Source organism: Mus musculus, chromosome 2 (genome assembly GCF_000001635.26).
Source record: "Mus musculus strain C57BL/6J chromosome 2, GRCm38.p6 C57BL/6J".
Taxonomy (NCBI): domain Eukaryota; kingdom Metazoa; phylum Chordata; class Mammalia; order Rodentia; family Muridae; genus Mus; species Mus musculus.
The window spans coordinates 162,675,205-162,687,893 of record NC_000068.7 but is presented as its reverse complement, the minus strand read 5'-3'; the positions used below and the strand labels follow the sequence as shown (position 1 = coordinate 162,687,893).

Sequence of the window (12,689 nt, the reverse complement as noted above, 5' to 3'; positions counted from 1 at the left end):
CACCTCACCTCACCTCTGCAGAACTCCCAGGCCCCAAGGCAGTTTGCAAACCAATGGACTAGGAAAAAAAAGATCTCCATGTTCCCTTATGGTCACAGCATCCTGAAGTTTCTCATGACTCTGCTTTTGAATGCAGCACACTAAATTCCATTTTTCTTTCTCTTTGGGTTTACTTTTTAAAATTAATTTATTTATTCACTTTACAACCTGGTATCAGCCCTCCTTTCCTCCCGGTACCTGCTCTCATAAGTACATTCCACCCTCCCCTTCGGAGCCCCCTCTGCATGTCAACCCTTTCAGACCCCCCCTGCCCCCCATCAAGTAGTTTCAAGACTAGGCACTCCCTCTCCCACTGAGGGGCCAGACAAGGCACAGGACTCACATGAAAGGCAGGCAACATGATCACTGTCAGCTCCTGCTCCAGTTGTTGTGGGGCCCACATGAAGACCAAGCTGCCCATGTGCAACATATGTGCAGGGAGCTTAGGTCCAGCCTGAGCTCACTCTTTGGTTGGTAATTTAGGCTCTGAGGACCCACAAGAGTTCAAGTTAGTTGTCTCTATTAGTCTACCTGTGGAGTCCCTATCCTCTTTGGGTCTCTCAGTCCTTCTCTGAACTCTTCACAATAGCCACAAATAATATAAAATATCTCCATGTAAATCTAGCAAGCAAGTGAAAGACCTGTACAACAAGAACTTCAAGTCTCTGAAGAAAGAAATTGAGGAAGATATCAGAAGATGGAAAGATCTCCTATGCTCACAGAGCAGTAGGATTAACCTAGAGAAAATGGCCATCTCACCAAAAGCAATCTACAGATTCAATGCAATCCCCATCAAAATTCCAACACAATTCTTCACAGATCTTGAAAGAACAATTCTCAATGTAATATGGAAAAACGAAAAAACCCAGGATAGTCAAAACAGTCCTGAACAACCAAAGAACTTCTGGAGGTATCATTATTCCTGGCTTCAAGCTGTACTAAATGGCAATAGTAATTAAAACTGCATTGTATTGATATAGAAACAGACAAGTTGGTCAATAGAATTGAATCAATGACCCAGAAATAAACCCACACACCTATGAACACTTGATTTTTTTTTTTAACAAAGACGCCAAAACCATATAATGGAAAAAAGAAAGAATCTTCAACAAATAGTGCTGGACTAACTAGATGTTTGCATGTAGAAGAATGCAAATAGATCATTATCTATTACCCTGCACAAAACTCAAGTCCAAGTGGATCAAAGATCTCAACATAAAACCAGATACACTAAATCTAATAGAACAGAAAGTAAGGAATAGCCTTGAAGTTGTCAGTACAGGAGACAACTTCCTGAACAGAACACCATTGGTTAAGGCACTAAGGCCAAGAATTAATAAATGGATCCTCATAAAACTGGAAAGCTTCTGTAAGTCAAAAGACATGGTCATTAGGACAAAATGGCAACCTACAGATTGGGAAAGGATCTTTATCAACTCTACATCTGACAGAGGGCTAAATATAATATTTAAAAGAAATTTCCAAAATCCTTAGTCATCAGGGAAATACAAACCAAAATGACTCTGAGATTCCATCTTACACCCATCAGAATGGCTAAGATAAAAAAACTTAAAGGACAGCACATGTTGGTGAGGTTATAGAGCAAGGGAAACACTCCTCTACTGCTGGTCGGAGTGGAAACTTGTACAACCACTCTGGAAATCAATTTGGCAGTTTCTCAGAAGATTGGGAATAGTTCTACCTTAAGATCCAGTTATACCACTCCTGGGTATATACCCAAAAGATGTTCCACCATCCTACAAGGACACTTGTTCAATGATGTTTATAGCAGCTTTATTCATAATAGCCAGAAACTGGAAACAACTTAGATGTTCCTCAACTGAAGAATGGATAAAGAAAATGTGGATAATTTATACAATACTACTTAGCCACCATAAACAAGGACATCACGATTTTTTGCAGGCAAATGGATGGAACTAGAAAATATCTTGAGTGAGGTAATCTAGGCATGCATGGAATGTACTCACTTATAAGTGGATATTAGCCATAAAGTACCGGATAATTATGCTGTAATCAACAGACCCAAAGAAGCCAAATAACAAGGAGGACCCAAAGGAGAATGGTTGAATAGTTCTCAGAAGGGAAAATAAAATAGATATTGGAGGTTGATAGGTAGAAGAGGGGATGGGGAAGAAAGCAGGGCAGAGTGGTGGGGGAGATCATATATAGGGAGAGCAGGGGGTAGAGAAGAGAGATTGGTGGGGGGGGGCAATCTCTAGGATGTGCCTGAGCTCTGGGATGGAGGGAGGTCCCAGAGAGTCTATGGGGGTGACTCTATCTGAGACTCCAAGAAATGGGGGATATGGAACCAGAAATGGCTACTTCCCAATGGAGGGACAAGGGCAGCAAACCCACCCACAAAACCTTTGACCCAAATGAGTCCTGCCTACCAGATATGTAGGGGCAAAGACAGAGACATAGGGTACCGCTAACCAATGACTGCCCCAAATGTAGATCCACCCCACAGACAAGAACCAATTCTCGACACTATTAATGATACTTCACTATGCTTCTAGATAGGAACCTAGCATAACTGTCCTCTGAGAAGCTCCACCTAGGAGCCAATAGAAAGAGAAGCAGAGACTCACACCCAAACATTAGATGGAGCTCAGAGAGTCTTATGGAAGAGTAAATGCTACATTCCACCGTTGTGCTCAGGTGGACAGAGTTGGTGATTCTTTACAAACTGAAAGTGAGATTATACTTCGACTTTCTCCAAGGGCTATTGTGAGCTCGATCTTTAGCGCATTTGCCCTATGGCATAAGGAAATGAACCCATGCCAACTGGCAGGTACACTGGCCTCAAAGCAGTTAGGGAGAAGGATGCTTGAGTGGTTTGGGGATGGGTGTCAACTCCACTTTGACGGGTGATATTTTTTTCTGACGCTTCTTCTAACCTTTCCATGGAGGAGAGAGGGAGAATCAGGATGTCAGGGGTATGCTCATGGGTGCTTCATTTGAATGTGCTTATCCTGTTTTGGGGTACAGTAGCCTTCGGACCTGGTACTTTCTCTCTGTACCTGTTGGCCCTTTTCACCTCCCAGAGAATCAACACCCCCTGGGAGCCTCCTTCAGCCAGCAGCTGATGAGGCTGAGAGAAGCATTTGGGCCACTCTTGCCTTCTGGTGCAGCTTGGAAGTGTATATGCGAGACATTGTTCTTCACAGCTCTTAGTTTTACATTCCTGTTGCCTGCAATGGCAACATGCGCAGGGACACCCCAAATCTAGGTTATCTTTCTTCTTTCTCATGTACCTACCTCTCAGCTCATATATTTTGCTGCTGTTGTTGTTGATCTTCAGGAAATTTCAGGTGCCTAAATCCTTGTAATAGATTCTGCTTTGGGGAGAATCAAACTAAACTATTTCCTAGACCTTACTGTCCATGGTCTTCTGATCCCTGATCCGTTCCTGGAAGCCACTTGTGTGTGTGTGTGTGTGTGTGTGTGTGTGTGTGTGTGTGTGTGTGTGTGTTAGAGATTCAGGAGTGAGAGTAACTACAGCTTTCAGATGCTGCTGGTCTTGAGGGTTGCAAAAGCTGCCCTTGGGAGATCATGGTGGGCTGGGAGCACAAGTTGATGGTGTTTGTCTTCTCTTGATAAGCAGTTGTAGGACCATTTCCTCGGGAGCCCTCTTCTCTCCTCCTTCTTGGCTACCGTTTGATGTCTTACAGTCACCTATGGATTACTTACTATGGTCTCTTCCACCATTATACACCAGCTGTCTCTCCATGCCCATTTCCCATTCCCTTTGTGCCTTTTGACTCTGTGCTCTGTTCCCCTGCTTACAGTACTCTTCCTTGCCTTTCCATCAGCTAAATCCTGTTAATCCTTAAGGAGCCAGTCCAAGGTTAAGCTCTTGTATGAAGCCTTCTCTGTCTTAGTCAGGGTTACTGTTGCTGTGATGAAACACCATGACCAAACACAACTGGGGGATCAAAGAGTTTATTTGGCTTACACTTCCACATCGTTGTTCATCATTGAAAGAAGTCAGGACAGGCACTCAGACAAGGCAGAAATCTGGAGGCAGGAGTTGTTGCAGACACCACAGAGGGATGCTACTTTCTGGCTTGCTCCTCATGGCTTCTTTAGCCTGCTTTCATAGAGAGCCCAGGACCATCAAGCTAGGAGAATTCTCATCCACAATGTGGCTGGACCCTCCCACATCAATCACTAACAAAATGTCCTATAGGCTTGCCTATAGCCTGATCTTATGGAGACATTTTCTCAATTGGGGTTTCTTCCTCTAAGAGCACTCTGGCCTGTGTCAAGTTGACATAAAGACTAGCTGGCACATCCTCCCTCCCCACCTCAGATTGCTGTTATTTTCATTTCCACTCCAGCACGATCACATACAACCTGGAATAGTTCATGTATGCATTTTTCTTTCTGTCCACAACACCATAAAGTCCTTGGAAAACAGGCTGTATCTTACTCCCTGCTTGAATCCCCAGAGTCCTTTACAGGTCCAGGCTTACACGCAGCTGTCTGAGGTCTTCCTGAGAAACACAACATGGAATGGGCATACGTCTGTAAGTGGAAAGTACACCCAGGTGGGGGTGGGGGTGGGGGGACAGACAGAGGTGGGGATGGCTGTAGAATGGGAGGGGGCCGGGTGTGACTTCAGGACAAAGTCCCACAGGGGGTGCTCAAGTGCATCTCTGCAGGGTGCCCTTCAGCAGGCAAGCAGCGTCTTTAGACCCTGGGTGCACTGACCCTGGGTGCACTGTCCATGGCTCTGGTGGAAAGCTGCTCTAGGGACACATAGATCCTGTGATTTTCACATCTCTGTGGGAGCAGAGTAGCTCCAAAGCCCAAAGCCACCTGGCAGAGACAGTCTAAGGCGTGAGCTGCTGGAGGCCAAGGTCGGGGGACACGTTCCATCTTTAGAAAGCAGCTGTGAGCACCCACAATGGTAACTAACGGGCTGAGAGGCTCAGGATGAGTTCCAACTGCATCCACTAGAGGGCTCACTATACACCTGACAACTGGACAACCCGCACTGAAACCCTGCAGAGGTGGACTTCAGGACAGGGTGGTGGCCTTGCCTTGACTGCTCAACCAGGCTAATCTCAAAGGTTCCCATCATTTGAATCACGTGGGAGTATGTTCTGGGTTCTGGGCAAGCTCTGTACCATTTTATACACAGGACTTGAGCACTTGTATGTGTGCTGTCTTTGGGAATCCTAGAAATACATGGAAGGCTATGGAGGGATCACTACTCATTGATTTGATCTCTCTCTCTCTCTCTCTTTCTCTCTCTTCTCTCTCTCTCTGAAAAAAAAAAGAGAAAGACAACAACAGAAACAGGGTCTCACTATGTTGCTCACACTGGCCTGGATCTTACTATGTAGACTAGGCTAGCCTGGCCTTGAACTTACAGAGATCCACCTGCCTCTACTTCTGAGTGCTGGATCAAAGCTGTAAGCCTCTATGCTTGACTTGTGTTGTCTTTTGTTTTCTTTGCTGCCGCTACCACCATCACCTCCTTCTCTCTTTCTCCTTGAGAACTCCTCCTTTTCTCAAATGTTGGTGTGTGTGTGTGTGTGTGTGTGTGCATGTATGTGTGTGTGTGTGTGTGTGTGTGTGTGATGCACATGTCAGTGCACACATGTGGAGGTCATAGGGCAACAATTAGATGCCAGTTCTCACTTTTCTACCTTGTTTGAGAGTCACTTTGCCTCTGTGTAAGCCAGGCTACCTGGTCTATGAGCTTTAGGAGTCTCCGGCCTCTGTTCCAGTCTCCTATAGGGGTGCTAGGACTACTGGTGCCTGAGTTCTGGGATGCTGAGTACAGGCTAGCAGGCTTATGTGAGCCATCTCCTCAACCTAACTCACGTCTTCTTGACCTTAATTGCCATTTTTCAAGTGTATACACCAAATGCTAGGGCGGGCCTTATTCAGTGTTTGAGTCTCTGCTCTCCTCAATGTTCTCATCTGACAAACTGTGCTCATTCTAAAAGGTTTAGCTCCCTGGGTGAGGTGTTTTACTTCTTCAAGTCTGTGCCATTTAATTTCTTCTTCTGCAAGGGGACTACTAAGTTCTTATTCATTTGCCGTTGGCATCTTTGAAAGGTGGCATGCTCCTCCCTGTCAAGGAATATGATGGCTGGCACCTCTGACCACTCAACATTTTGATGGTCCCCTCTTCTGAACCACAAGTGATTCCCTCCCTCTTTGAACTAAGTTAACGCTGGGGCTTGTTTGGCTAATGAGACTTAAGTGACCTGTGTCACTTCCAGGGGAAATCTTTAATGGCCAATGTGAGACTCTTCAGAGCCCCCAATTCCTGTTTTAGTGGTCATGGGAGAGCAGAGATAGAGCTTCTGGTAGCTACAGTCCCTGAGTGAGGACACCTTGAAGCAGAGGTTTTAGTATTTTTATACCAGACAAGTGGCATGAGCAGGGCATGCATTTCTGCTGTTGTTATACAGCACAGACCAGTCAGTCACTTTTGGAGATTATAGTACAGGACTCACCTCTGTGTCTCTGAGAATCTAGGTTTCATGCATCAGAACTCTAGGATATATTGATGGATGAAGTACACTCACCAGTGCTCTGCTGGCTGGAATGCTGGGAAGAGGAAGAGGGGCGTGGCTTAGGATACATCCTTACAGGAGTGATGGACTCAGATGCCTTTGAGGCATTGGATGACTGTAGCATATTTTAATCACCGGTGGTCAATGATACAGTTCCAGTTGGGGATCCCAGAGACCCTCCTCTGTGGGCACTTGTTCCTCTTTTATTCTTTCCTTCTTCTCCTCCATCTCTCTCCCTTCCTCCCTTTTTCTTTCTTCCATTCTAGCTTTTAAAAACCCAGTTGTGTCTGTTTGTCAACATGAAAGGCAGGAAGAAAACAGAAGCATGATTTTGACTTGTTTGAGGTATGAACAAAGAACGGCAAACTTTGCCATGGTGAAAAAGTGGGTTGAGAAAACACTGTACTCTTTAGGTAAACACAGACACTTCCCGTCGTTTCCCATCATAACAGCTCAAATTTCACTACCAAAGCAAAGTGGGTTAGATTTCAGGATGACAAAATAGGCCTGATATTAAACTTTTGCATCTTGCTCTTCTTATTTTGGGGGTTATTTTCTACTATCATTATCTAAGATCTTTGAAATAGCTTTAAGGGAAGAAAGTTTTCTTTTTTTTCTTTTCTTTTTCTTTTCATTAGTGCCAACAGTCAACGAATCTCACAGACGGTTTCCTACAATAGACTTTTCTCTTAGTGCAGAGGAAAGAAAGCCCAGAGAAATTCAGTCTTCACCAATCTCTGGTTCTGAAATTACTCAGACAGACATGATGGAGTAGGAAATTCAGAGAGAGATCAGTTGGAAATAAAACATGGTGGACGGTCAGAGAACCATGTAATATTCGTTCTGCTTCTGTGATGTTGGTCGAGATGCTTGGATTAGAAGAGGCCTGGGAGATGTGAAAGAAAAGGCAAAGTGTTTATAATATGGAATAAAAGAAAGAAAGAACAGAAAAGACAGGGCAAATATCCTCAGTGCTAGTAGGACACCTCACATGCCCCTCTTGCCACAACAAACTCATTGACAGAGACTGCCATTGACTGCACTTTGTCTTCTGTGTGCTACTCAGAGGGTGCATGCCAAGTGCATCCTACATAAACAGGAGGTTTACTTCCTGACCCTGGAGATCAATTCTCTGTCAAAGCCCTGGCTGATGGATCACCTTGTGGCTGCCACTGCATTGAAAATCACATCAAATGTCTGCTCAAGCACTCTTTGGAATTATGCGCTGGAATCTCTAAGACAGGGCTGGAGATGAATCAGGGAAAGCGTGTATTCACTCACCTAGCCCTGTCGTCTGTTTCCAAGAGCCAGGGCAATGCAGCTAGAGCGCTCTGTGATTGTGTGGTTCTCCCAGGAGTGGTGGGTTTGCCACACAGACTTTGAGCCTGAGTTTGATGCCAAGGTTTGTCTCTTTCCAGCCATTTCATCTTCCACAAGTTAGCCAACCTTTCTCTGGTTCCATTTCTTTTTTGGTCTAAACTAAGGGAGTCAATAAAAATCTTTCTCCCTCACAGGGCAGTATCTGGCTCTGGATTCCCTTGGGGCAAAGACCTTGAAGCATGGGTTTAAAGGCAAATGGTCATCTTGGAGATGAAGACAGAACAGTGGGCTCATCAAAGGAGACCAGAAAGAGAACAGTCATTAAATGGTGCAGCAGTCAGCAAGGTAATGCCTTGAGCGACTAGTACATACTCTTGCTAAGGACATTGTGAGATTCTGTGTTGCCTCTCAATGACACGCAACACTGGAGTGGGTTGTTTGCTCATGAGACCCCATCCATCCTTAGCCGAAGACTGCTTCCTTCATTAGAAATTGATGTGTGAGTGCACATCTGTGCCTATGCAACAGAGCAGGGCTATGCAGAGAGGGGGTGTTTCAGTGCCTGGTACTTAGGAGTTGCCATCCAAGGTGGATGCTGGAAGGCAGAGAAAACCCATCGGCAAGGCAAAGCAGTGGCTGACTGGGGGAAGGGCCACACAGAGGGCATCTCTGGGCAGCTAAGATTGAGTGAGCTTGTTACTCCGCTACACTCAGAACATTCCCTGGCACAGAAGGAGAACGCCTTAAAAAGCAGGACCAGCATTGAGGTAAGACCACTGTTCTTTGCAATAACTTATTCTAGGCTGGATTTTCTAATTCTTTTCTTTGAGACAATGGAAACTCATTGAGACCTTGGTACCATCTGGTAGCTAGGAGCCTGAGTGGTTTCGTGGAAGATAATTCCATCAATGTGAATCAGATGTATTGATAGCTTCCATCAGAGGAAATGTCACCTTGTGGCTGATGTGACAAATACCTGCTTATTGTTTAGACAAGCCATTCAGTGCTGGAGGTCAGCCTGGTTATGCTAAGTTGTTGTAACAAACAGGCGCGGGGTCTTTGTGAATAAACAGGAATCAACACCATCTCTTCTCTTCACTTAGCCCTGCCTTTGTACTCACTGAGGACAGTCTGGTCAGGGGAAGATGGAGTCATGGCTTTGTCCTTAGTGTCTGGCACAGGACACAGTACAGAGACAGCATCGTTAAGCAAATCCCGGCGGCTTCAGCTTCCGAGTTCCTCTTCACTTGAAACAGACTTCCTCCTTTCAAGTTTCTCCTGCCTCCAGATTTTTCTTGTTCTCTCAAGTCTAAAACAATCGTTTTTGTATAACTTCCTGAATGCTTTGTGTTCCTCCATGGTGGGCCACAGTCTGCCCTGTATTATGGCTAATTACGCCCATGTCAGATTCAATCATTCTTCCTCAAATCCCGTGGTGGCTCCGAAACACACAAGATAACTCTCTTCCGTCCTGGGAAGCAAAATGCAACTGAAGGGCTGTGGGTCTTTGGGTGTGAGTTGGGAGGGCAGAGGTTAGTTCCAGTATGAGAAAGTCACTCAGTTACAGCAGGTGGTCTGTAAATGCCCAAGGAATGAGAATGGCTTTTCTTCACCCCGAAGTTGACATTTGTAAAGGAACACACTCATTATCAGAGGAGCCCTGTCACACTCTGCCAGTCACCCCTCATGTTAGCCCACCCAACATGCCTGTCCAACTCCTTTTTGTACTTCAGATATGAGCAAGGCTCTTGTAACATCAGGAACAACGTCTGGTTTTCATTGCCCCAGGAGGGTAAAAGCAATGAAATTTGTAGTTTAAGATAGTCCTTGGGCTGGAGAAAGCTTATTTTATTTATCCAAAGCACCTGAGTTCTAGCACCCAGGTCTGGCAGCTCACACACACCTGTAACTTCAGTCTCTTTGGCATGCATATATGTGTGTACATAGATACACTCACACACATGCACGCACACACACACACACACACACACACACAGAGTACTACAGAACTATAGATCGTCAGCTCCTGACAGAGTTTTAGAGCCGTATGTTTCCCCCCACTACAGTCCATTCCTATCCTTTAATACTGATGAGGGAAAGTCCGTCCATATAGGATGAAGGTCAATGATGCATCAGAATCCATGTCTCCTAAGACCCAGGCCAGTGTCCACCCTCAGCAAACGCATCAGGGCACAGTTCTCACTACAAAGTCACAGGGTAGCTTTCCATTTGAAGCTGGCTGAGTTCTCCCTTCTCCCTGCCATGGTAACCATTTTCATACGGTTTATCCCCCTTTGGCCTCTGATCCATGGACTAGATAATTAGTCAGGCTTTTGAATAATTAAAACTGTTAAAAATGCTTTTGTACCTACTAAAATTGCTCCAGTAATTACCGCCTTATCGAGAAACTGATTCCACCGAACAGAATCCTTTCCCGATGATAGAAAATATTTCCACTCGAGGCTCTCCTGGCGCAGAAGTTGAGGATGGAGTGATTGTTATGCAGCCAGGACCTTTGAAGTTGAATAGCCCCAAATCTTTATCAAATCTTCTCTTTTCTAATGGGTGGATATATTGGGTTTTATTCCTGGCTTCCAGAGCCATGGTTTCTCAGTCATTAGAATATCGGATTGATTTCTTGGAACTGGAGTGCGCTCTTTGGCCTTTTGGGGGCCATCTCCCCCATTGGTCACCCGGCTTTCTTAGTTTGGGTAAGGCATGCTCTCACTATGTTGTCTAGATTTACCTCCAACTCACAATCTTGCTGCGTCAGCTTCCCAAGTCCTGGGATCACAGATGTACCCTGAGGAGCAGAGGCAATGACAGTGTTTGCATTTTCCAAGTGCCACTTGTTTCTTCTGGCTCCAGGAACCCTAGCTGTGACTTCATGTGGGAGTCACATGGTTTTGTGGAATCCTGGTGGATAGTCCCAGGAAGCAACATGCAACAGAAGGATCATGGCGGTGGGGTGGGGGTGGGTCTAGTTCCAGCATGACAATGTCACTCAGATTTCCTATGTCCTAGCTTTTGTGTGTGTGTGTGTGTGTGTGTGTGTGTGTGTGTGTGTGTGTGTGTAACATTCTAACACAGAGTTGCAAAGCTAGGAAAGTAAGGAAGCTACCCATGTAACTTGAAGTATGTGTGTGGGTGTTCACAGGCCTTCTTTCAGAAGGACTTCTCTCCGTCCTCTGCCAGGTACTAAGCAATCAAATTCTATGGTGGGACTTGATCATGTGAATTAATAGCTTGTAGTTGTGAGTTTGTTAAAGACAATCCAAACCACTGTCAATCAAATAAGGGCCGGTTTACTTCTAAATAGACTTTATACAGATGGAACAGCAAATACATTGGCTAGCTAGTGATCTCAGCTGTGTGGCTCTCCACTTGATCTGGGCTTCCTCATCTTTTCCTTTTGAGAGAAAGTCTCACTACATCCTCCTGGCTGTCCTGAAACTCCCTCTGTAGACCAGGCTAGGCTTGAACTCACAGAGATCTCCCTGTCTCTGCCTCCCAAGTGTTGGGATCAAAAGCAGGCACTACCATGCCCAGATGTCTATCTGTATTAACCATGCAGTTGTCGTGACTACTGTGCTCTCAAGTGGTCCTCTTCCATTTGCATACCCTATTTATCCTACCTTTTAAGTATGGCTGGGACTCCATTGTCTTTGTGCCAGCATCCTTTACTTATCCCTAAATGAAGAACAAGGTATGATGAAGAAAGAACCTTACTCTTGTGCTTGGGTACTGTTAGGTAGCAACATACATTGACTGGCACAATGTGGGAGTACAGCCCATCTCTACTATCAAATAGTAAATGCTCAGGACAGAGTAAGGCCAGGAAAGCAGAGTTCTTGGAGCGTGAGTGTAGGAACAGGGCAACTGAGAAAGTTCTATAATACTATGTATGGTGGTTTAAATAAGAATGGCCCCCATAGGCTCATATATTTGAATGCCTAGTCATCAGGGAGTGACACTCTTTGAAAATGATTAGGAGGAGTGGCCTTGTTGGAGGAAGTGTATCCAACTAGGGGTGGGCTTTGAGGTTTCAAAGGCCCATGCCAGGCCCAGTCTCTCTCTCTTGGCCAGTGGTTCAGGATGTAGCTCTCAGCTACTCCTGTGGAGCCATGTTCTCTGCCATGATGATAACGGACTAAGCCTCTGAAACTGTAAGCCAGCACCGATGAAATGCTTTCTTTTATAAGAATTGCCTTGGCTGTGGTGTCGCTTAGCAGCACTAGAATAGTGTCTAAGACTCGCTGTATTCTGTCTTCTCATTGCCTGTCCTCTGTGCTCATTTGAAGATGATCAGCATCTTCATGCCGAGGATGTCAAATTCTGGAGTTAAGAGCACATGCTATTTCTCCAAGGGACCTGAGTTCTAGCACCCACGTCTGGCAGCTCACAAACACCTACAACATCAGCCTTTTTGGGCACTAGCATGCACTCATGCTCACACACATGTGTGTGCACATAGAATATCAGTTTCTTACAGAGTTCAAGAGCTATATGGCATACTCCTTACAGTCTGTTCCTATCCTTTGATACCGACAAGGAAAAGAGCATGGTGTGTGTTAAGTGGTATGGGGAACTAGTATGATAGCCTATAATTTCAACACTTGGGAAACAGGCAGGAGTATTCTCAATTTCAGCTAAGCTTGGGCTATACAGCAAGACCCACCAAAGTTAGTAAATAAATAAATAAACAAAAATTGTCATTGGAGTCTTAGTTAGGTCTCTATTGCTATAATAAAGCACCATGATCAAAAATAACAT

At 45.1% G+C, this 12,689-nt stretch overlaps 1 long non-coding RNA gene across 3 annotated transcripts; it reads right to left on the bottom strand.

The window, feature by feature from the left end:
• Positions 1 to 3,986: 3,986 nt before the first annotated feature.
• On the bottom strand, positions 3,987 to 11,880 carry Gm14246. Of its 3 annotated transcripts, XR_866923.1 has the most exons (4): positions 10,663 to 11,880; positions 7,878 to 9,491; positions 6,609 to 7,482; positions 4,029 to 5,331 (listed from the first exon to the last, which is right to left on the bottom strand). It is a non-coding gene; the product is annotated as a predicted gene 14246 (long non-coding RNA). The 3 variants fall into 3 exon arrangements; XR_375193.4 differs by having other exon boundaries at positions 3,987 to 4,556; positions 7,878 to 11,880; XR_375194.3 differs by having other exon boundaries at positions 7,878 to 11,880.
• Between the last annotated feature and the right edge of the window lie 809 nt (positions 11,881 to 12,689).